Source organism: Megascapheus bottae, chromosome 11, assembly GCF_031878675.1.
Source record: "Megascapheus bottae isolate mThoBot1 chromosome 11, mThoBot2.hap1, whole genome shotgun sequence".
NCBI lineage: Eukaryota > Metazoa > Chordata > Mammalia > Rodentia > Geomyidae > Megascapheus > Megascapheus bottae.
The window spans coordinates 48626374-48650965 of NC_143519.1; the positions used below are offsets into that span (position 1 = coordinate 48626374).

General features: G+C 37.4%; 1 long non-coding RNA gene and 1 other non-coding gene across 2 annotated transcripts in view; both read left to right on the forward strand.

Moving 5' to 3' along the window:
* LOC150057040 (uncharacterized) overlaps window positions 1–24592 on the forward strand; it is a 41110-nt gene that overhangs the window by 6191 nt on the left and 10327 nt on the right. The window contains exon 2 of the long non-coding RNA XR_016537032.1: window positions 8576–8634. This is a non-coding gene — a long non-coding RNA (uncharacterized LOC150057040). The remainder of the gene's footprint in view (window positions 1–8575; window positions 8635–24592) is intronic.
* On the forward strand, window positions 17624–17730 carry LOC150057041 (U6 spliceosomal RNA). The gene has a single exon (XR_016537195.1). It is a non-coding gene; the product is annotated as a U6 spliceosomal RNA (small nuclear RNA).

A 24592-nucleotide genomic window follows, 5' to 3' on the forward strand; every position in this document is an offset into this window, starting at 1 on the left:
AACATTCTGACTACAAAAGAATGAGTCTTGCCCAGGTTTTTGAAATATCTCAACAGGTTCTCAGTGAATCCACTTGCTAGCTTAATAACAGGAAAGAAGAGGTCAAAAAGCAGGATATGTTAAGTGTATATACCTAGAATACTAGACCAGATCCCCGACTGTCAGGCTATAAAGAGATGCAGAGAAAGAAGGAAAAAGAATCCCTTGTAGCTTGAGGAAAACAATCTTGAAATAAGTATCTGTATAGGATTTTTTTCTTTGCTCAAATGAAGAGTTAACTCCCAAATTAAGGTACAGCAGAAGTAGACAAATAAATAAATTACTAGATACCACATGATACTAAGCTAGGATACCCAAGATGGCAGAGACAGATGAGTGGACTAGAGAAAAAACAAAGACCAGCACAAGGCTGTAGAGGAAGAATGAGATGTGAAATCCCTACAGGTTTTTGGCATAGAGACCTTGAACTTGACATCCAGTAGAGAAGGAGTTATCTGCCTCTCAAGTAGATGAATAGTATTAAGGGATACTAAGGGATATTTGAGTGCCAGTACCTACATTTTAAGAAGTCAAGAAACAGCTTCAATTTAAATGACATCTCTCTTCTGTTGAGCAGCTTGATGGTACTTGATAGAATGTATTCCAACTATTTTTGAAAACCAGCATTTTAATATACTTTTAGCATGTTTAGAAAAAATCATAGTGAATGAGATTTTATATTTCCTTCTAGCTAGCCGGGAAGAATTTTACATTCAGAATAGGAGGGTGAAAGAATTTGAGCAAGTAAAGGAAGAAAAAGAGAATTCTCTTTTAGATGTTAAGAAAGGTCTCAAGAGAGAGAAGAGAATAAGGATAAACATTTCTTTCTCAGCTCCAAAGTTGTAAAAACAAAGCAGGAACTACTAAACAAGTGCAGTAAAAGAGTGGCAGCCGAAGCAGAAGTTGTGAACTGAAATGCTCCCATCAAACCTGCCAAATGGAGCTCAAATAACTAAGAAGGAAAGAGCCACATCTTGGACTCCTGCAAGCACAAAGATTATCTTTTGGAGCTGGGAATACAGCTCAGTGTTATAGTGCTTGGCTAGAATGCAGAAGGCCCTGGGTCAGTTCCCAGCTCCACAAAACAAAGGAAAAGCCAAGGGCTATTTTCCTTAGAGAAAGCCAGTTTTCTCTGGAGTATGGTTGAAGCCAGACTTCCAGTGTGAGCTGGGGTATGTCTCTGATAGGTTGAACGGAAACGACATTCCCTGTGCAGGTAAATATGCATGCTTTACAGAAATCAGAGAGAAAGCCTCCCCATATACCAACTCGTACTTGTACCCACTTGGTACTATTCAGTACTTGCCGTGTACTAAACAGTACATATCATGAAGAAGAGTTCACAAATGAACAATGCTAGAACAGTAGAAGGCATAAGCTAAAGCCAATGTCTTTGAAGAGATAACCTGGAAGTTCTGAGAGTTACTTCGTACATCTCTTACTATCACCATCTTTAGTCACACTCATCTCTAGAGACAGCCAGACCTTTGGGGGTGGTCTTCTGTTCCTATAAGGAAGGTAAATATATGGAAAATGAGGAAGGAGGAATGGGGGAGGGTGTGCAGCTGGAAGCCAATGATTTCTGTACAGTGTAGTCATGTATTCAGCTTTCCCAGAAAAATGCCAGACTTTTTCAATGTATTCAAACCAATTCACACACCTGTCAACAAGACATGCAGTTTCTATTAATATATCATTGTCAGATGTCTTACTTTAACTGGAATTTCTTTATGATCTTCAGTTCTCCTTACTAATGACATTGGGCACTTAAGGTCTATTAACATGATCTCTTTAGAAAAATTAGTACGTCTTCAAATCTTTAGCCTATTTCTTCTCCCCATTGGATGGATTACCTTTTTTTTTTTTTTTTTACAAATAAATCTATTTGTAAGACCTTTTATGATTTGTGTGTAAATTTCTCCCTACGGGCCACCAATTATATGAGTTATAAATACCTTCTTGCTGATCTGGTTTGCCTTTTCATTTTATAGCCTCTTTTGTTTAGGGTTTAGCAGGTTCTTAGTCTTAGAGGCAGGATCATTTCCAAGCACACAGCATCCTGTGTGGCTATCATGCCTGTCTTTCTTCAGTGGCAAACACTCAGGTACAATTCTGTTGACTATTTTGTAGATCTTATTCAGCTTTCTTCAATTCTAATACAAACTCACTGTACCAATGTAATCCATAAAGTTTTACAGGCAAGTCCTACCAAACTTTGAAGAGTCTTTCAACTTATGTGTTGAAACATATGTGTTCAACCTAAAAGATGTGTTAGGTTGCATCACATGAGATATCTATATTCAACTAGTTGAAAATGGATTATGAAGAGTAAATTTAATACTTTTCCAGCTGTAATTATTGAGGATTTATAGTATTTTTAAATATTTGATTTTATTTATATATTATACTTTAATGTTTGGTTTTTTAATGGATGCGTTAATATTTTTCCCCACAGAAATAAATATTATGGTACTTTTTTTTGTCTATCATGGGACTTGAACTCTAGGCCTGGGTGTTTCCCTACCCCTTGGGCCACAGTGCCACTTCCGTTTTTCTGGTGGTTAATTGGAGTTAAGAGTCTCACGGACTTTAGTGACGTTAGTGCCTGGGCTGGCTTTGAACTGTAATTCTCAGATCTCAGCCTCCTGAGTAGCTAGGAGTACAGGCATGAGCCATTGCACCTGGCTAATTAAATTAATTATGGTATCTTTGAAAGAGATACCATACCTTTTTTTTTTGTCAAAGCAAACTCAAATCAGGTTAGGCAAATTGAATCATCATGTGAACTTTGGAAAAGCTCTTTTAGTAAAAGGATTATTCAGTGACAGTTTGACATTTTCATCCTGGGAATTTTATTTTGAAAACTGTGTCTCAAGGGAGATCCAAGTCTGCCTTAGGTAAAAGTCACTAAAAGGCTAACCCACAAAAAATAATTGAAAGATTTTTATCAGACATACAGAATGTCTACTGTGGCAGCAAATCAACACTAAGACAGAGAAGGGAAAATGAAAAAGTTGGCCAAATAGCTCTAAAATTATGTTTTTAATGTTAAAGAATAAAGGCTAATTCTTTTCCACTAATAATCTCATTTAATTTATTTTTGTTGTGGCAAATTTATAAAGCAAAGCAAGGTATGAGCACTCTCCTACTGTTGTTTTCATTTTATTTATTTTTACTTGTGTCTGTGCACTACGTACAGACATAAAACATGAAGAAGTCAGTCTATCCAATGCTCTTCACATGAGGTAGCAATGGAGTCCCTAAAAGAAAGTATCATCTTCCTGTTAATAATCCTCATGCTTTCTTTGCTCTACAGAATGTGATCTCCATATTAGTAGAATGTATAAGTGTGAACAACTATTGGCTACCAAAAATTCTCAAGAAAGTTACAGAGTTTGATGTCAACCATTTATGTCCTAAATTAGCATAAAATCTTTGTTTACTGACTTTTCTTTTGTTAGTAGTAGAGTTTGAACACAGGCCTCATGCTTTGTCTACCACTCAATCAAACCCCTATCCAATCCTTTGGATTAAAATTAAAGATGGAGGATGTCACCTACTCATTCATGAGTCAAGAGCTTTATAAAAATAATTAAATATTAACCCACCCACAGGAAGTAATAAAGCACTCTGCCAGCAAATCCTCTTAGAAGCTTTGTATTCTTAGGTTCCTAATACCAACTTAAAATCACTTTGATTTAACTGGTACCATCACTTCACAATTCTATTTCAGTTCCTGGTGATTCAAAGATTATACAGTAGCTTGAAAGTTCCCTCTCTTTTTAGATGTGGGAGCATCTTTACAGAGGACTGGGAGGATGCATTTTTGCCATCCCTGCTGCTAGTATTACATTAAGTGCACTCAGCCTACTTTGTGGCTCTTGGCTTGTCATTTTAATGGAGCACTGACTATCAGTTGCCAAGGAAGTCTGTTCAGGAAGCATCGTGATTGGAGACCACATTCAAGAGCATCTCAAACAGGAGTTAACAGGGAGCTTTTAGCTCTTATGAATGCCATCCTTTTTAAAAGTGAGTTGTGTAAGGCTTTGAAAATAAGCTACCACGTGTAATGACAGAGGCTCTTGCATCATCTGTCCTTAAGGGATAAAAAGTCGTTTTATTTATGTATTATGTTAGAAACTAAAGAATGGATTGCCACTGACTTACATTCTATGTTGAATCTATCATATTCTACAATGAAGATGGCAAGTATTTTTCCATACTACGCAATTTTTTTCTGCCATAGCTTTAAAAATTATTTTCCTGTAAACATGAGGTACAGAGTAGGGTACCTTTACATGAATACATTTCTTGTTGAACATCGTTAACCCTTCCCTCATTTTCTCCAACTTTCCCTCCCCCTGACTCTCCCCCCACCAAGTTGTAAAGTTCATTTCTGACATATCGTCTTTTGAGTATTGCTCTTGCATTGGTTTACCCTTTGTGTTTTGTCTCACCATTTTGTTGTTCCTCTTCCCTTTCCCAAATCAGATAAATGTATATACAAGACACAGGGTATCAAAATCAAATACAATGAAAACAGGAATAAATCAAAGGGAGGAAAAATGAAAGAAAAAACTTCACACTGTGCATTAAAAACAACAAAGGAAAAAAAAGCTCTTGTTTCTATATCTTGAAGCTCATTTTGGTTAGCATTTTATATGGTCATTTGTACATAGCTATGGAGCTATTGTATGTCTCTGCTAGGACTATCCTAGACGTATATCGAATTATTACAAATGAGGGAAACCATGGAGCTCATGTTTTCTTGGGTCTGGCTTACTGAATATGATTATTTCCAAGTCTTTCCATTTCCTTATGAATGGGGCAATGTCATCTTTTCTGATGGTAGCATAGAATTCCATTGTGTATATGTACCACATTTTCTTGATCCATTCATCTACTGATGGTCATCTGAATTGGTTCAATTTTTTAGGTATAGTAAATAATACTGAAATGAACATGGTTGTTCTAGTAGCTTTAGTATGGCCTTGTTTGTGGTCATTTGGGTAAATGCCCAGGAGTGTGATTGTTAGTCATAAGGAAGTTCTATGTTTAGTCTTTTGAAGAACCTTCATAGTGCTTTCCAGAATGGTTGAACAAGTTTACCCTCTCTCTAACAATATATTAACATTCCCTTTTGGCCATATCCTCACCAGTACGTTTCGCTGATGATTTTTAACTTCTGAGAAAATATTCGCTGTCCATACCCTGTACATATCTCATCTTATTTTTAAAAGTCCTTAAGTTGATGCATTTACTTTCTAAAACAAATTATACATGTGTATATATATGTATATTTACATGTGCATACATATCGGCATGAAATTTAGCCTTTTGGCCATTCTAAATTCAATAGAAATTAATGTTTTTGAATGGCCATTGCCAAAATTGACCTGCAGAACTTTCTGCTCCTTCCCAGATGAAACTGTGGCTCTCTTCAAGATCATTGCTCTCTCCCCTCCTCACTGCTTACTATCATAGCTAGCATACATTAACAATAAAAAGGGGTTTAGAAGGGGTATCAGTATGTGAGAAATAATGCACCTACTACCTGGTGAATGTAACTGTAACTCCTCTATGCATTATCCTGACAATAAAGAGAAAACAAGCAATATAAAGAGTTTTAATTGTGATAATTCCATACATGTGTAGTGTACATTGAGCATTGCCCTCTTTTATATTTCTAGTCTCCCTCCTTCCCCTTCAACCCCCAATATCCTTTCCTTTCCTTGTCCCCTTCTTCTTCTCAAGCACTTTTGCATGCATGTCCCATTATCATTACCATAAATGTGTGAGGATATGGTAACATCTGACTTTTTGAACATGACTTATCTCAATATGATGATTTCTGGTTATATCCACTTCTACTTGTCTTTATGCTTAATTAATAATCACTTACACACACTATATACTTTCACACATCAATTGATTTCTGAATTTGGGTATTGTGAAAAAAGTGTAATAAACATAAACCTGCAGATTCCTTACTTGTGAATTGTTTTACATTCCTTCAGATATCTGCCTAAGAGGTGGAGTGGCAGAGCAGTAAGATATGTTTGTTTTTAGTTTTCTGAGGAATCTCCATATTGATTCCCATAGGAATCATTTACACTCACACCAACAGTGTGTGAGAATTTCTTTCTTCCCACAGGTTCATCCACATTTGTTGTTTTCTTGATGATTGTTAGTCTAATTTAAGTGAAATGGAATCTTACTGTAGTTTTGATGTGCAGTACCTTTATGATTAAAGAGGGCAAATTTTCTTTTGTGCATAGTAACCATTTATTTATTTTCTTCTGTGAACTGTCTGTTCATTTCCCCCCATTTATTAAATGGAATGTTTTTTCTTTTGTTGTTTAGTTATTTGAGTTCTTTGTATATGCTGAATATTTTGTGAGCTTACTTTTTTATTAGGAAAATGTTCCCACATGCATACTGATAGAGAGAACCATGTATTGAGATGCTCACCTAGTTTTGTTCATTTTTCAGTCTTCTCTCTTCCTACTCCCTCCCCACCTCCAGTATTTCCCCTAAGAGCATGTCCAGTCCCCCACAAAACCATTTTATAAATTAACTTTTTAAAATTATAAAGGTATTGTAAAGTGGGGTTACAGTTACATAAGTCAGGTATTGAATACATTTCTTTTTGAACATGTAATCTTCTCTCTCATTTCCTCTAATTTTTTGCCCTCTCCCTCTCTCTTCCCTAGTTTATTTTTTAAGAAGTTGAATCATGACAATGTGTAGATATACACATACATTTTTGTGATCCCACAGTCTAAGAATAAACATGCAAGTATGTAGCTTCAGAGAAAAGTGGGCAAGTTAGTGAACTAAGGGGAGGATAGCAGTAAAAGTTTAGTCAGGTGGTAGTTAGAGGAAATTTTAAAAACACCAAATCTTAGATATGTAAAACAAAGAGAGAAAGAACTAGACACATAGTGTCTAGTTCACCGTTTGTCCCACCCCTTTGTTTCTGTACTTGCCTTTCTCCTCCAAAATCAGATAAACTTACATATCAGACAAAGGGTATAGAAATAAAAAAAAGTGACAAAAGGAAAAAGAACAAAGAAAAAAGCCACAAAAAGTAAAATAAAAACTTGTTTCTACTTCTTGGAGCAAATATACGCAATAGAATTTTATGCTTCCATCAGAAAGAATGACATTGTCCTATTCATAAGGAAACGGAAAGAGTTGGGAAAAAATTAAGTAAGCCAGACCCAAAGAAACATAGGTTGCATGGTTTCCCTCATTTGTAATTACTAGAGCATGCCTGCAAATCTACAAGTAACCCCCCAAAAATTACACTTCGACATAATAAACAGGACGTTAATCATTCACATAGGGAGACCAAAGGAGAATATTCTTAGCAGAGGATCACAAGGGCTCGATAGTTATATGCATATGATCATGTACAAATGATGTTTATTGAAATGAACTCTGGATAACTTTTTGTTTGGGGAAGATTAATTCTTCTTTTGTTTCCTTTGTCTTTGTGTGTGTGTGTGTGTGTGTGTGTGTGTGTGTGTGTGTGTGTGTGTGTGTGTGTGTCCTGAGGATTGAACTCAAGGCCTGGGTGCTGTCCCTGAGCTTTTGTTCAAGCCTATTACTCTACCACTTGGACCAAAGCTTCACTTCAGCTTTATGGGGGATTCATTAGAGATAAGACTCCCACACATGTTTCTGCCTCAGCTAGCTTTGAACCATGATCATCAAATCTCAAGTTCCTGAATAACTAAGATTACAGGGTGAAACACTGGTGCCCAGCAAGATTATTTCTTTTGATGTGAGAAATATTTTGATGCAGCCTTATTTGTCAATTCTTGCTATTATTTACTGGGCATTTGGCCTTCTCTCAGACAATACTTACCAACCTATGGTTCCAGTTATGTGGGCCTTCAGTTAATGCAATTACTGAAATTGTTTAGCAGAAAAGCTATGTTTACTTGTATCCACTGGGCTAGGTAGTGATCTAAGGAATTCTGGACAAGGAAAAGGAGCATAGCTCTGTCTCTTTCACACTGCCATGCAGGCTCCGATGCCCAGTGGTTTTCCAAGGCCAGCCTTGTCCCAGATGTGTGGGCATTTAGTCTGTTTTCTGTTAGAAACCTTTTCTGGGCAGTTGTGTGTAATTGTAGTCACTAGGCTGGCTGGTGATATTAGGGCTATTGTGATCATGTAGAAGCATGACTAATTCCTTTTCTCCCATTCTCTTTCTCTCTTTCTTTTACTTATCTAAGATTTGGTGTTTTTAAAATTTCCTCTAACTACCACCTGACTAAACTTTTACTGCTATCCTCCCCTTAGTTCACTAACTTGCCCACTTTTCTCTGAAGCTACATACTTGCATGTTTATTCTTAGACTGTGGGATCACAAAAATGTATGTGTATATCTACACATTGCCATGATTCAACTTCTTAAAAAATAAACTGTGGCCTGTTTTTTATGTTTATTCCTCCTTGGAAAACAGGTGATATTTTGTTGGTAAATAAGTCAGTTTTCATAGGCCATTTCCTTTATTTAAATCTTCAGGTCCATTCATTTGATGTACTTGACTCAACATCCATCAGCTCCAGCTCCTCTACTTTGAGGTAAGAAAGATCTGCCTTCCCTTTCTTTCTGAATGTCCTTTTTGAAGAATCCAAACACTTGACGCAGAATTCCTGGTTGACAAGCAGAAAATGAAAGTTCTTCCAGTTCTTGGGGGGAACTTAAGGGAGGATAACCTTCTTGCTATTTGGAGAGAGTCTTGATAAGAGTGTTTGAATTCCTCAAGGATCCTTCAAGGATCAGAATACTTAGAAACCCCATTCACTATCTCTGATGGTGTATATGGCTCTACCTTTTTCATAGCTACAGGTTTCCACGGACTTCATGTTATGTTGTTGTGGTTTGGGGATTGAACACAGTCCTGAAGAGGGCCACCCTGTGCTTCCTATAATCTACAGATGATTTTCTATAAACTGAGCCAGAGTAGGCTACCTACTGCTCCTGCGAGATTTGTTCAGAGCTGACCCTCTGATGAAATCCAATCACCATCTGTGAGTTCACTGGTAAAAATCTGTGGAGCCTGGAGAACTACTTTGATTTCAAAGACTATGAAAATAAAGATGAGTTATAAACACATGATGGGAAGAAGTAAAATAACTATAGATCTTCAAAAAATTATCTTTTGCAGTACTGGGGTTTTATCTTGGGATCTTGTACCTGCCATGTAGGCACTCTGTACTTGAGTAATGCTTCCCGCCCCCCCTCTTTTTTTTAGCTTTTAGTTGCTTTTCAGGCAAGGACTCAGGTTTTTTGTTTTGTTTTGTTTTTTTGTTTGTTTGTTTTTAGTGGGAAGGGGTTCTTTATGTGGTTTGGACCCTGAGCATTATACATGCACCTTTTTCTTAAGTGGAATGGCAGGTCTGAGTCACTATCCCAACGTTTTCTGTTAGACCAGGTATCTCATTCAGGTTTTGTCAAGCCTAGCCTTGAACCAAAATCCTTCTGATTCTTTCTAATGCATTTGTTTGCCTATTCTTGATAGAGTCTATGAGGTTTTTCATAGGTAAGATCATGCTATCCACAAAGAATCTTATTTCTTTTCTATTTGAGTGTTTTAAGTTTCTTTTGACTAATTGCCCTAGCTAGGACTTCCAGTGGACATCTTTGCCTTACTTCTAATCTTTGGGAGGAAACTTGCAAATTTCCACTATTATGTTACCTGTGCACTTGCATATGGTCTTTATTTTGTTAAGGAAAATTTATCTCTATAAATAATTTGTTTAGAGTTATTTTTAATCAAGAAAGAATGATATATTTTGTCATGTGCTTTTTTTCCTGCCTCTATGAGATGATCTTTTCTTTTGGTTATTTATTCTATTGATAAAGTGACTCACATTTAATGATGGTACATGTTTCCTTGCATCCTGAAATAAATCTCATTTGAAGTTTATGAATAATTCTTTTGATGCACTATGGAATTTGGGATTCTTGTATTTTTTGAAGTTTATGAATCTATATTCCTCAGAGATACTGAACTATAATTTTCTTTGCTGTTAATATTCTTGTCTGGCTTTGGTAGCAGGGTAATAATACTAGCCTTATAAAATGACTCTGGAAATAATCTCTGCTCTTAAATATTTTGGAAGAGTTTGAGCAAAGCCAGTATTAGTTTTATTAAATATTGAGTTGAATTCAGTTGCAAATTCATCTAAGATTGTCTTGATGGACAATACTGTATTACTGACTCAATCTGCTTTCCTTTTAATTATTTCTTTTTCTTTTACTTGGCATTACTGGGGACTAAACTGAGGATCTCCCCTTTGCTCAGTATAAGATCTATCACTTGCCTATATCCTCAACTATTTTTATTTACAAAATATTATTTATGAGAACATTTCAATAACTTTGCTTGTGCTAACCTCTAACTCATGATCCCCCTGCCTCTACCTCCTGAGCAGTTATGATTATGGAAATGTCATCATGCTGAGCAATTTTTAAACTTAATTTCATATACAAATTCTACACTTTTACTATTTTATACATAATATAAAAACATAATATTTATCCTTTGTGTCTCTTAATAATATGTTGTACTAATAGTTGTTGTAAAAGATTCCTCTTCTAACCTTAATTCCAAGGAAATCATTGATTTATACAGTACAATTACAGTATTAGAACTTTGAAGTTGACTTTTTCCTGTGAATTTATACTTTCATAGGTTTTAATGTTATTAGTTAACATTCTATTTCTTTGCATTGAAGAACTCTCTTTTAATGGGCAAGTGTAGCTGCAATAAATTCTCTTAGCTTTTGTGTATCACATAATTTTATGTCCTTTTTATTTTAAGAGTGTAGGATTTCTAAGATATTATTTTTTGCTTGGTAACTTTTTTTCCTTTCAGATTTTTGAATATCTCATCTTATTCCTTTCTCTCCTGCAAGGTTTCTGCTGAAACTCTATTCATAATCTTATAGAAATCTCCTTGTACAAAGCATGTTGCTTTTCATTCCCTGCTTTAAAAATTGTCTCTCCGAATATAGTATTCCATAATTTGATTTCAATATGGCTTGGCATAATTCCCTGGAATCGTTCTATTTACTATCCATTAACTATCTGGTTTGGGTTTCTGTTTCAGTTGTTGGGTTTGGAAGCTTTTTTGACAATATGTCTTTCAATGGTTTTTTGTCTCTTCTATTTTTCTGAAATTCCAAAAGTATCACTTCTCTGCTTTCTGCTTAAAAGATAATTAATTCACTGTTCCTGTATAATTAAAGAAGTTCATTTTTGCTCCTCTGATGGGATTTCTTATAACCTGTCTTCAAGTTCTCAAATCCTTTCTTCTGTATGATCTGGTCTACAGTTGAACTCTTCTACTGAATTTCCAATTTGGTTCTCATACTTTTCAGCTGTATTATTTTTCTATGAGTCTTTTAAAATGCTGTCTCTGTTGAAATATTAAGTTGTTACTCGCATTGGTCTCCCATGTTTTTTGCTTTCATATTAGGTAAATCACACCAGGTGTTTCATTAAGGTTAGATTCAGAAGTTATCTCATTCCTTTATTTAATAACCATTTCTTTTTTAAATTTTATGTTATTGTTAGCTACGTTCATAAGTTAGTAAGTACATTACTTTTTGAATATTGTTACCCCTTCCCATATTTTTCTCCCACTTTCCCTCCCCACTTCATGTAGTAAAGTTCATTTCCAACATACTTTCTTGTGAATATCATTGTTACATTGGTTCATCCTTTGTCCTTTGTCTCATCATCTTGTTTTTTCTCCATTCCTTCCGTTCCCTAATTCAAATAAACAAATAAAGGTATGTACAATATGCCAAGTACCAAAGTCAGATACAGTAACAACAGGGGATAAACCATAGGGGGAAATCAAAAGAGGAAAAAAATGACTTCAAATAGTGCATTGAAAAAAAACCCACAAACATAAACATCCTGGGGCCGGGAGTTTGGCCTAGTGGTAGAGTGCTTGCCTAGCATGCATGAAGACCCAGGTTCAATTCCTTGGTACCACATACATAGAAAAAAGCTGGAAGTGGTGCTGAGGCTCAAGTGGTAGAGCTCTAGCTTTGAAAAAGTCCAAGGACAGTGCTCAGGCCCTGAGCTCAAGCCCAGGACTGGCAAAAAAAAAAAAAAAAAAGCTAAACCTTCTGTTTCCATATCCTGGAGTTCTTATCATAATCCTATATAGCCATATGCATCTAACTTTTGAGCTATTGTGATCCTCTGCTAGGAGAATCCTAGGCATATAATAATTATTACAAATGAGGGAAACCATGGAGCCTATGTTTCTTTGGGTCTGGCTTACTTCACTTAATACGATTTTTCCAAGTCTTTCTATTTCCTTACATATGGGGCGATGTCATTCTGTCATAGTATTCCATTGTGTAGATGTACCACATTTCTTAATCTATTCATCTACTGAGGGGCATTTGGGTTGGTTCCATATCTTAGCTATGATAAACAATGTTTCCACGAACATGTTTTGCTGGTAGCTTTAGTATGCCCTTGTTTATAGACATTTGGATAAATGCCTAGGAGTGTGATTGCTGGGTCATAGAAGAGCTCTATGTTTAGTTTTTGTGAAGAATTGCCATAGTGCTTTACAGAGTGGTTAAACGAGTTTACACTCCCACCAACAGTGTAGTAGCATTTCCTTCTGGCCACATCCCTGACAGCATTTGTTGTTATTAGACTTCTTGATAATGGCCATTCTAACTGGAGTGAGATAGAATCTCAAGGTTGTTTTGATTTGCATTTCTTCATTTATCTATTATCCATTCTTATTTCCTTTTTCAGATAAGTGTATCATTAAATCTTTGTTGTTGTTTTAAGGATTTGTTTTGGAGAGATTTAATTTTTTAAGCTGTAGATATATTTACATATGAGGCCCTTGTCTGTTGTATGGCCAGTGGGGTTTCCATTTAACTTGCTAGCTATACCTTTTGCCATACAGAAGCTCTGCAGTCTAATTTAGTCCATTTCTCCAACCTTTCTTTGATTTGTTGTGTTTCTGGGCCTTTATTACGAAAGTTTCAACCTGTGTCAAGGAGCCCTACTCTATCTCCTATTCCTTCCTTTACAATTTTGAGGGTATCTGTTTTACCTCAAAGACTTTGATCCATCTGGATTTGAATCTGGTGCAGGGTGACATATAAGAATCCAACTTTAGTTTTCTTAATAAGCATTTCCGTTTCTGCATTCCTTGATTGGGTTGCTTTCTGTGCATTAGATGAGAGAGACTCACATCTACCATCTTGTCAGAGTAGCCTCTTGTGGAAAAAATGGTCCTCATTAATAAAATTGGAAAATCTAGTACCTTCCCAAGTATATTTGTTTGTCTAACCTGTAGTCCTTATTCTTTGTGTCAATTCAGGCTAGACTGGAATCAGGTAAGGTACAAACCAATTCCTTGGGATGCAGCTGGAAAAACTTCTCGATTGTAAGTTTTGTGTTCTTGTTCCTTCTTTCCACATGAGAAGCGGAGATTCAGAAATTATCTCCTATTTACCCTGCTTTGCACCAAGGAAAGGATCCATGACAGATACCTGCACTCACTCAGACTTTAGCCTCTGACTTGGGGGAAGATATTTGCTAATGGCAAAACTTTAAAAACGACTGGTTTTTTCTTTCTCTGCTATGTAGACAGACTAGGAATGTAAAGGAGTAGGAGGTCTCTGATGCGGGTGTTTTGGGAGCCAGTCCCTAAAGTGGGAGCTACAAAAGTTAGGTGGTCGATACTTTCACAGATACTAAGGGACCCACTAGTAACTTGGGTTTGTTGCTGGAGCAGGTTGGGAAAAGATGCTATGATTTGTCCAGGCTCACAGAGTTCTCACAACTCTGTTGAGAGAAATGTGAAGCCCTGTATTTATTGCAGGAACAGACTAGAAAAAATAATAAGGTACATAGTCCTCATGCAGTATCTTTTATCTGTCCTATTAGAAGCAAGAGGACGAACTCTTTCAAGAGAGAAACTAGAAGCTGGGTTCAACTTGAAGCCTATAGCTTCTGGGAATGCTTGTGTGGTTCAAACCACCTCTTTGTTCTTTGCATTCAGACAAAATCTCCAGTGCTGAACCCTTCAGCTTCCTGTGAAAAGTGACTTATGATTAGAATCCTTTGTCACAGACTACAGACGATGAGGTGGCACATATGTTATAATCCTTCCATTTCTCAGGAAGTAGTAAGCCCTCCTTCTTGATTAGAAGAAGCTGTGCTCGATGTAACACTGGGTATAGCTATCTCAGCTTCTTCTAGTGGTTTCAATGAGATTATTCCTTTAGTTATTTGGTGTGCAGGTCACTTTCTACTAGACCTGATCTTTCTCACTGTGAAATAATCCATGTGTAAGTGTTTGTTTGATACACTTGAGGAAGAAGCAATAATTGAGAATTTCCTATTCATTTTTATTTTTCTTATAATTTTATTGTATTGTGGAGTTGACATACAGACCGGTTACAGTTACATGAATCAGGTAATGAGTATGGCTCTTTTTTACTTTCCCTCTCCTTCCCTTGTTCTCTCCTGGTTTTTCCCTTCCACCCTACCCACAAGATGTACAGTTCCTTTTCCACATCATGTCCAGTGAGTACCACTGTTGGACTGATTCACTCAATTGTTTCATTTTTTGTGCCCCCTTTTCCCTCCCCAATACAATCAATCTAGCAAATAAAAGGAAAAGAGAGCAAAGCAGCAACAACAGCAACTAAAAGTATTTCTTGTTTCCTTTTTATTTTATATGACCATATGCACATAGCTACTGAGCCTTTGTCAACCACTCTTGTAAATATCCTCCTTTGGCCTCTGTCTGATGGCTCACCCTCTATGTGTTTTTCAGAAAAATGTCTTTATCTATTATATCGTACTGGGGCTTGAACTCAGGGCCCCATGCTCTCATTTGGCTTTGCACTAAAGACTGGTGCTCTTTCAGTTAAGCCACACCTCTATCTCTGGCTTTTTATTGGTTAATTGAAGATCACAGTCTTGTGTACTTCTCTGTCTAGGCTGGTTTTAAATTGCGATACTTGATAACTTTCTGACTGGCTAAGATTACAGGCATGGGTTATTAGTGCCTGGATTCCGCAAATGTCTCCTTAGATAGGAGAAAATAGTAGATGGTTCTTAAGGTCTTATACCTTGTAAATAAAACACCTTATTCTAGAAAATATGCTTTAAAATAGACATATTCTTACAGGGTAAAAACAGAGATAAGGATAATAGCCAGGAGGATATTCTTGAAGTGTACATGGTAGAGCTAGGTAAATTGTTTTTATAAAATGAACACAAGTGATGAGCTGAAGAATTTACATAGTTTATATATAATGTGATGCTTATGTTCATTTTTCTCCAAATAAGACGCTTTTTCTGTATAATATGAAGCTATGCTTCTTGCATAAAAGGAAGTATCTTAATATTTGTAAAGCATCTAAAAAATTTCTCTCCCTCATGTGTTCTGGATAGTTAAATATCCCATAGACGTGATGTGTTTTCCATAATAGTTCTTTGGGTCATTGAAATGACTAAATTCTTCAAGCAGAAAATGAAAACCTTGAAATAGAAGCAGAATAACACACATTGTTTCTGTTCATTTAAATACAGAATTTAAGTATACAATTAAATTGCTTCTTTGTATATACCTTAACATCTAATTCTTCTTATCTCATGTAATGATTGAAACTACTTGATGGAAAAGGGCCAGAGACTAAACAAATGAGCCTGGTGGTCTCAGAGACAAGAGGATTAGCGCTAGTAAAATCCACTTTAAATGTTTTGCATTTGTGCTTGTGACAAGAGTTAAAGCAATGGCAAACTCAAGAATTGTAAAACCCTGATGTCCTCACTGCTGTTCATTTCAGCCCCATCTGGTGGAAAATTTCTTCAGTGGTCTGTAGGCAAACCTTGGAGACCCTGCTGAGACATTTCCCAAGAGGGAACTCTGTAACCTTCATGATTTTCAAAAGAAAACAAATGCTCTTCTGAGTCCTTGCCACTCAAACTTTGGTTTCTGGACCACCAACAATGAGAGATGGTTGGGCATGCACCACCTCTATACTACCTGTTCCCACTCAGCCAGAATGCTTAGAAGAACCCCAGCAACTCCTAGTTGAGATATGATGAAGATTGGTTTGAAGCATTTCAAAGGGGTTTCGACCAAAGGATGAGTTGGAGGGTGTCAGGATGCCATATTTCAAGGAACAAGCATTGGTTCTTTGGAACAAAGTTTTTGTACTGCAGCTATGCAATTGAATATACTACATGGGGAAAATGCAGAGATGGGAGAGACTTCTGTGATTAACAGAGCCTCTGCTGGCAAGCCTTCACAGGGGACCCAACCCACGAAGTGGCACACACAGTTCCTGGAGGATGTTTTATCAAGCTCATAGGTGTGGTTTTCCCTATCAGGCAGGTGGTAGCAATGCTTCCCTCATAACTACACAAATCCATCTGTTTTTTTGGAGTTATGCTGTTATCCTCAAGCGGCAAATATTTCACCATTTGATTAAATCAAAGGATAGTGATTGGATCTACAGACAACCTGGATTTTTTTCCATATATTTTTTACTGTAATTAATAGAAGGGTTACATTATATTCACCAGATAGAAGGTGCATTACTTCACAAACATTGATACCCTTTCTCATGCCATGGTCCCCATTTCCCTCCTCCCTCCCCACCCCTGCTCATCTTGATTTCCCCCTTTCCCTATGTGATGTCAAATAACCAATTAAGCATATATAAAATATATCAGATAACAAAGTGATCTCATATTGTTACAATATTTCAACCTGGATTTTTTAATTGCATAAGATAATCTCTCTCCTTCCACATAAGGAGCACAGAGTGAAAAGGTTTGCTGCCGATTCTAAGAGCTAGAGAGGTGATGATGGAGTTAAGTAGTAGGATCAAAATTCAGCCTTGCTCCAATTTTCCAAAATGAGATTCTGGCTGGCCAAATCTTTGATGTCCCTAAGAGGCTGCCAGTTACACCCTGTACAGTATGAAGAATTCTTTCCAGTTTCAGTGTCTGACAGTCTGAGGTCTGATACTTTGTTTCAGAATTAATTTTCAAACTAATACTTTATACTTTTGTGTTCCATAAGATTTTTTTATAGCGAGAACAGACTGATATAGGTGGTACAGGAAAGCAAAGGTTCAGGTGTCCACGGGATTTCATTCTGTGCATGAAGAGTTGAGGTAGGCTTGGACTGGGCCTGCACTCTCTCTGTCTCTATCTCTCTGCCTCTGTCTCTGTCTGTCTGTCTGTCTCTGTCTCTGTCTCTGTCTCTGTCTCTGTCTGTCTCTGTCTGTCTGTCTCTCTGTCTCTGTCTCTGTCTCTGTCTCTGTCTCTGTCTCTCTCTCTCTCTCTCTCTCTCTCTCTCTCTCTCTCTCTCTCTCTCTCTCTCTGTATCTCTCTCTTCTCTCTGTGTTTCAGTCTCTCTGTCTCTCTCTTTCTTCAGTTTTAGGACTTGCACTCAGGGCCTCGGTGCTCTCCCTTAGCTTATTCTCCTCATAGCTGGTGCTCTACCCAGTTGAACCCCATTTTCACTTTTGACTTTTGATGGTTAAAAGTCTTGTGTTCGCTTCAGCAGCACATATACTAAAATTAGAAGGATACAGAGAAGATTAGAATGGCCCCTGTGCAAGGATAACACATAAATTTGTGAAGCATTCCATAGTTTTAGGGAAATGGGGACAAAAACATGAGAAGGGGTATCAATGTGTGAAAAGTAATGTACCCTCTATCTGGCGAATATAACTGTAACCCCTCTATATATTACAATAAAAATGAAACAAATGTAAAATAAAATACTACAATAATTGCTTGATACAATGATCCTCTAAAACAAAACCAAAACAAAACAAAACAAAAAAGTCTCACAGGCTTTACTGCCTAGGCTTCTAACTTGGTCCTCAGGACTATGCCTTCTGAATAGCTAGGACTAAACGCAGTAATTATTGGCACCTGGAATTTTCTTTTGAACCTATTGGTCCCTCATTCTCTATCTTTTATGATCACTAGTTGGTTCCTCAATGTTATTCCATTCAGAAATGACTACATAAAGATGACATATAAATGCCTGATAATAATGGTGTTTTAGGCATGGGCTTTAATTGGTGTCCATGCTGCCATTTTAGGACTTACTTAAAATGTTCCTTACTAAATCACCCACAACTTCTGAAAACCCCACACCACTTTATAGACTTTGTAAGCCTCACTGATTCCCTATTAGACAAAGTAGTGAAAAGTGATAAGACTGCTGGCTTTGAATCAAGGCACACTGGAGTTGGCATCTTATCTCTGTCCCTCCTCAGCTGTGTTATTTCGAGCAAGGCATTAAAGCTTCCTTAGGCCTCACTTTCTCACTATATAATAGAGAAAATAATAACTGCTCCATCATTTTCTGAAGGGGAAATCACTATCCCTCAGTAGGGAATCAACAGGGTTTATCTCCATCACTTTTCTTGATAGATGCTTATTCTAGCACAGCTTCTCCACAAAGCAAATCCTGAGCCAAAACTTGCATGATAAAACACAGTCCAGGGTAAGGGAGGTGGAGGAAGAGAGGGAGCAAGTACAAAATAGTATGTTACAGAACTGTCTAGACTTGACCAAATGCTGGCTGGCTGCTCAGTGACACAGAACAGATAGAACATGAAGTTGTATCACTGTCCCTCATGGAAGAGGAAATGAGAAGAACATACCGTCTGACTTTTCATTTGCCAGTCATAGGACTTGAAATCAGGGCCTGGGCACTGTCCTTGAACACATTTTGCTCAATAGCACTGCACCACTTGAGCCACAGCTCTTCTGGCTTTTTCTATGTATGTGGTACCAAGGAATCGAACCCAGGACTTTGTGCATGCTTGGGGAGTACTCTACCACCAGGCTAGGCTTCCTGCCCCCTTTTGACTGTTTTTGATCTCCTTTTACTCACAGGTCAAAGCTGCTCTCTTCCCTCACAAGGATGCTAATTTCCTTACAATTCTAGCTCATGGTTTCATGAGGGTATGGTAGTAAGTAAAGAACATGTACCAGAGGCATTTTATGTCTGCTGTCTGCAACCTACAGCTTTTTAGTCTCATCCTGAAAGCCCTTGGGTTGGGATCATGGCAAATTCCAAGGATCTACACTTTAACAGTGATACAAAGGCTGAACTGTGAAGGGAGGCATGGTCTGGTGTTACCCTAACACCAAGACAAGTATTGGGAAGAGCTGCTGCTCTCTCAGTGTCAATGCTGGCCTTCCTTCAGCAAGGATAGACTATACGGACAAGAAGCTGTTTGTTACCAGGTGGTCATTTCCAGAGACAGGTCATTTCCATAGATGGGTCATTTCCATAGCAACAGATCAGCAAACTGTGACTTAAGCAAATCTGAGAAGCTCCTAAACTGGGCCTGGTGTTGTGAAACAGGATATGGGATTGCCATAATTGATGGGTTTGAAGGGATGTAAAACTGGCTCACAGCATATGACCTGAGTCAAGTTGATTTTTAGTATCTCTCTGATGAAAGCTTAGAGAAGGATGGAATCAGTCAACATGATTTGCACAGTTCGATTGTTATCTGTCTCCCATCAATGCTTATGCTCAGTCATGTCAGGATACCTGCCACCACTACACGAAGATGTGGCTGAAATCCTGGGGTGGAGTCCCATTACTCAGAATGCACAGAGATAAGGCCTCAAGATGGACCTGAAATGGCCATAGCCTCTTGGCTGTGGAAGACCCTGGAAGATAGCAACAGGAAGAAAATCAACTGAGGAAAAATCAAGATATTAAGATTATACACTTGGAATATAGGCAATAAAATATCTACTTAGGTATGTTTGAAAAAAGAAATCAAGAATAAAGAGATTTCTAGTTTTCAACTTTGGTATCAGAGATAAAGGGAGATCAATGAAGCAGAAAAAGAGTAAACTTCCGAAGCTGACAGAATGTTGAAACTCCTGCCCAGGCTAGAACAATTTCTAAACTATTGAAACAATATTATTTATTTAAAAATATTTATTTTAAAAATATTTTTGCTTAAAATTAGCAGATAGGAGGCCAGTGCTGTGTGGCCTATATCTGTAATCCTAACTACTGACGGGGCTGGGATAGGCAAATCTGAGAGACTCTTATCTTCAACTAGCCACCAAAATGCCAGAAATATAGGTATGGCTCAAATGATAGAGCACCAGTCTTGAGTGAATAAGCTAAAAGAGAGCATCCAGGTCTTAAGTTCAAGACCTAGTATCTGCAAAATAAAAATTAATAGGAAAATAAGAAAAGTGGTCATAGCTTTAGGGGACATTCAGATGAAACAAACTGTTTTTGTTTTATAATCACAATTTATATTCAGTTTGCCAATACCAGTGGGCTGTCTTCAGTTTGGGACAATAGCAAATACTGCTGCTTTCATCATTCTTGTGAATGTCTTTAGGTGAATATATATGGTTATATACATGACTAGGGATAGTCAGTCAGTGCATATTGGAACTCAGCCGAGAACCAATAGTTCTTCTTAATAAATTTTAATTAGCGTACATCTTTGATACCAATGTATACTGATCAAAAGATCTTTTATCTTAGTATTTTTGTGTCAGGGGCCTGCCAGCTCTGAAATTCACTGATAGAGGTGTTAAGACTAAAGTGCACTATTGATACATGTACATATATTTAAATTTTCACTTTCACTGCCTGTACTTACAAGGCAGTGAAGTATATCTCTAAGCACAGATTTATAAACCTGAGTTCAAAGCATTGTCTCTGAGCACTTTTTGCTTAACGTTAATGCTTGAGCCACTGTTCCACTTCTGGCTTATTTAATGGTTAATTGGAGATAAGAGTCTCGTACGCTTTCCTGTCTGGTCTACCCTTACCATGATCCTCAGCTCTCTGCCTCATGAGTAGCAAGGGTGAGGCGCTAGCAGCTGGCATCTGATTGTATTTCTTGTGGTGAAATGACCTACTCAATGTCACTAGGCCCCATCCCTTCACACTTCCACTTGGAGGCCAAATTCCCAGCACATGAGCCTTTGGAGAACAAACCACACCCAGACCACAGCAGGCACTGGTTCCATTCTTGTTATTTTTCTCACCAGACTTTACTTATTAACAAAAGTTAATTCAAAGGCAATCCAGGCCTACGTGTGGCTATGACCCGACTTGCCTCGTGTTAGTCTCCTAGAGATGGGAGAGTTAAATATGAAAATGTGGGAAGCTCTCTGTTGTCACATCACTGATACCTTAGACAAATCCAAGCCTCTAATGCAGAGAATCATTCATTTGATCTAGCTGATCCAGGGAGGGATGGGAGGGAGTTGGCCAGGCCTCTGTATCCTTAGGTTTTATGCTCAGCACCTCTCTCTCTTGCTTATCTATGTCTGACTATCTATGTAAATTGTATATCCACGGGTGTATTGTTATTCCTTAACAATGCAGCATAATTATTTCCCTAGCATTTGTATTGTACTGGATATTATAAGTGATCTAGAAATGGTTTAATGGACAGGGAAGGATGTATGCAGGTTATATGCAAATATTATGCCATTCTATATGAGACCTAAGCATATATAGCTGTTGATATCCACAGAGAATCCTGGAATGCATCCCTGGAAGATAGTGAGGAGCGGATGTTTTAGACATCATATTGTCACTCTTTTCCATCATTTTGTGGATTTTCAGATATTTCCAAGGATCACATGAGCAGAATGCTAGCCGAATATGTGGATATGATTTTTGAAAACAGAAAAATACTGAATTTGGTTTATTAACATTATGAATGCTTTCTTTTTTTACATCAGTCATCTGCAGAAACTAGCCAAATACTGGCATTCTCTGAAGATCTTAATAGATATGTGTAGTAGGAACCACAGCATAGATGAAGACTGATCCAGTGGTTTGGATCTTTGAATTTTAGTTGGACTAACTGGGCTGAAGTCCAAACACTGCCACCACCTGCTTGTGTAACTTTGGAAAAGTTAACTTCCCTGTGACTTGGTTTTTTAACTATAAAATGAGGCTAGAAACTATTTCCGATCCTTAAAGATTATAGTGGCATGATAACTGTAAGGTGTGATGGTAGCTCTCTATAAAAATGGTATGTACTGGATTTTGCTATTAAATGAATGACTGATTGCATATTACACTTTAAAAGTAATTGTATTGTATTATTAAGGTGTTGTATAGAGGGGTTACCGTTTCATAAGACAGGTAATGAGTACATTAAGTACATTTCTTTTTTTCTTCTTTGTCGAACACAAGGCTTTAAACTCTGGGTCTAGGCGCTGTCCCTGAGCTCTTCAGCTCAAGGCTAGTGCTCTACCACTTGAGCCACAGCGCCATTCCAGTTTTCTGGTGGTTAATTGGAGATAAGAGTCTCATGAACTTTCATGTGCAGACTGGCTTTGAATGGCCATCCTCAGCTCTCAGCCTCCTGAGTAGGATTACAGATGTGAGTCACCTGCAACATTTCTTTTTTTTTTTTTTTGGACAATGTCATTCCTTCTTTTACTTTTCCCAAGTTTCCCCCTCCTATCCTCACCCACAAGTTACATGTAAGACACATTTAAAAAATTATTGAGGCCAGGAGTGTGGTCTAGTGATAGGATGCTTGTCTAGCATGCACGAAGCCCTGGTTCCTGGATTCCTGGGTTCCAGGAAGTGGTGCTGTGGCTCCAGTGGTAGAGCGCTGGCCTGGAGAAAGCACCAGTTACTGGCATCTAACATCAAAGTTAAAACTAGGGTAAGTCAAGGTAAAATGGAAGTTAAATGAAGCCAATCAAGTTGAGAAAATTATAGCATATTTAATACTTTGCTCCTGTCTCTGCTTGACAGTTATTTTTTCCTACTGCCTTTCCCCTTCCCACCTTTTATTGCCACTCTCCAAGCAGATTGCCATGATCTTTTTCTCCGCAGGACCCTGTAAAAATCTGCCAAAAACCTAAAATAGCTTTTAGGAACGACCACATTAAATGCAATTCATTACAATGGCTGCAAGGTAAAACATGGCCAATGGCAAAGTTCAAATATCAAGAGATTCTTTTTCTAAAACATGATAGTAGTAAATAATAGTCAAAAAGACATTGAATATAGAATATGTATAAAATTCAAGAATTCACTTTTATAATTTTTTAAAAAGTATATATGCTTTTAGTCAGGTGCCAGTGGCTCACGCCTGCTATCTTAGCTGAGGATCATGATTTGATCCTCACAGAAAAGTGCCCAGGAGACTCTTAATTCCACTCAAAAACCAGAAGTGGCCCTGTGGCTCAAGTGGTAGAGCTCTAGTATGGAGCACAAAGAAGCCCAGGGACAGCACCCAGGCCCTGAGTTCAAGCCCAACCAACACCAACACCAAAAAAAAATACATATTGTTTTATACATAATTTTCAAAGTCTGTCTCTTAGTATTAGAATGCTGATACTAAATTTAATAAGTCTATAAAATATGAATATATAAACAAAATAGGGCCTAATTTTAAGTCTATAAATCATTTATTTTGTTGACCAAAAATCATCATTACTGAAGGTATTGAGTAGTTCAAAAATATGTTATGAATTGCAGCTACTTCAATGTCCAAGAAAGGAGTCACTTCCACATTAGGCATTAGAGCTGTGACTATTTGTATGAATCGGGTACTGGATGAAGTTGTAAAAATAAGGTGGTTGAGAAGGCAAGACTTTTTCCAGTTAATTGAATAACTAATGGTTTTCTGGGTTTGTTTTGCCTATTGGTAAAACAAAAAAAAATGGCTATGGGTAGATAATGATAGGGGGGTTTTAGCTCTTTCTATAAAATGTTGCCTTGTCAGGCTGCAACTGAGATAAATAAAGAAATCACTATTGTCCCAAATGCCCATAGCTCCCTTACTATTCAAATTTTTTCTTGTTTTGAGGTTGGGTTTCTTTCTTTGTGCTATTATGGATCATGGACCAGTTTTAGTTTCTTGGGCTCTAGAGATATAATTGTCTCTGCTCTAGCTCATTTTCCCCTCTAGTATTTGGTACATCTTTGACAAATACCTTTGGTCACTGAGGTAGACAATCATTTCCCTGCTCAGTACCAATGGCAGTGGCATCGTTGTGCTCAGTAACTTCAACCAACAAAATCTCTTGCTACCTTAACATCATCTAACCACTTACCTTGAAACTGGAGATCTAGATTATATATATGCCTTTCTGTTGGCAATGAGTTAAAAATGAATATATTTGGTTGCTTTTGCACTCACATTTCAGATTCTGACAGTATGTAATCACAGAAAAGTGCCCTAACGTCTCTGAATGCCATATCACACAAGAATTCAGAGCAATGCTATTTATTTTCAAAAGATTTCCTGGAGGAAGCTTGAGATCTCATCTCTGTGTGATTTCCCTCAGTGCTCTGAAAACTGTATTCACATTCACCCCAAAGCTACTGAACTTGCATCAAAGACTTCAACCTAAGAGAAAAGAGTTGGCCTTTTCAATAAAAGTGATGAAAATAACATTTCCAGGGCTTTTTTTCTTCTAAAGAACTCATAAAAGTTTACCTAAGTTAGTAAAAGGTTTTACTTTTTTCTT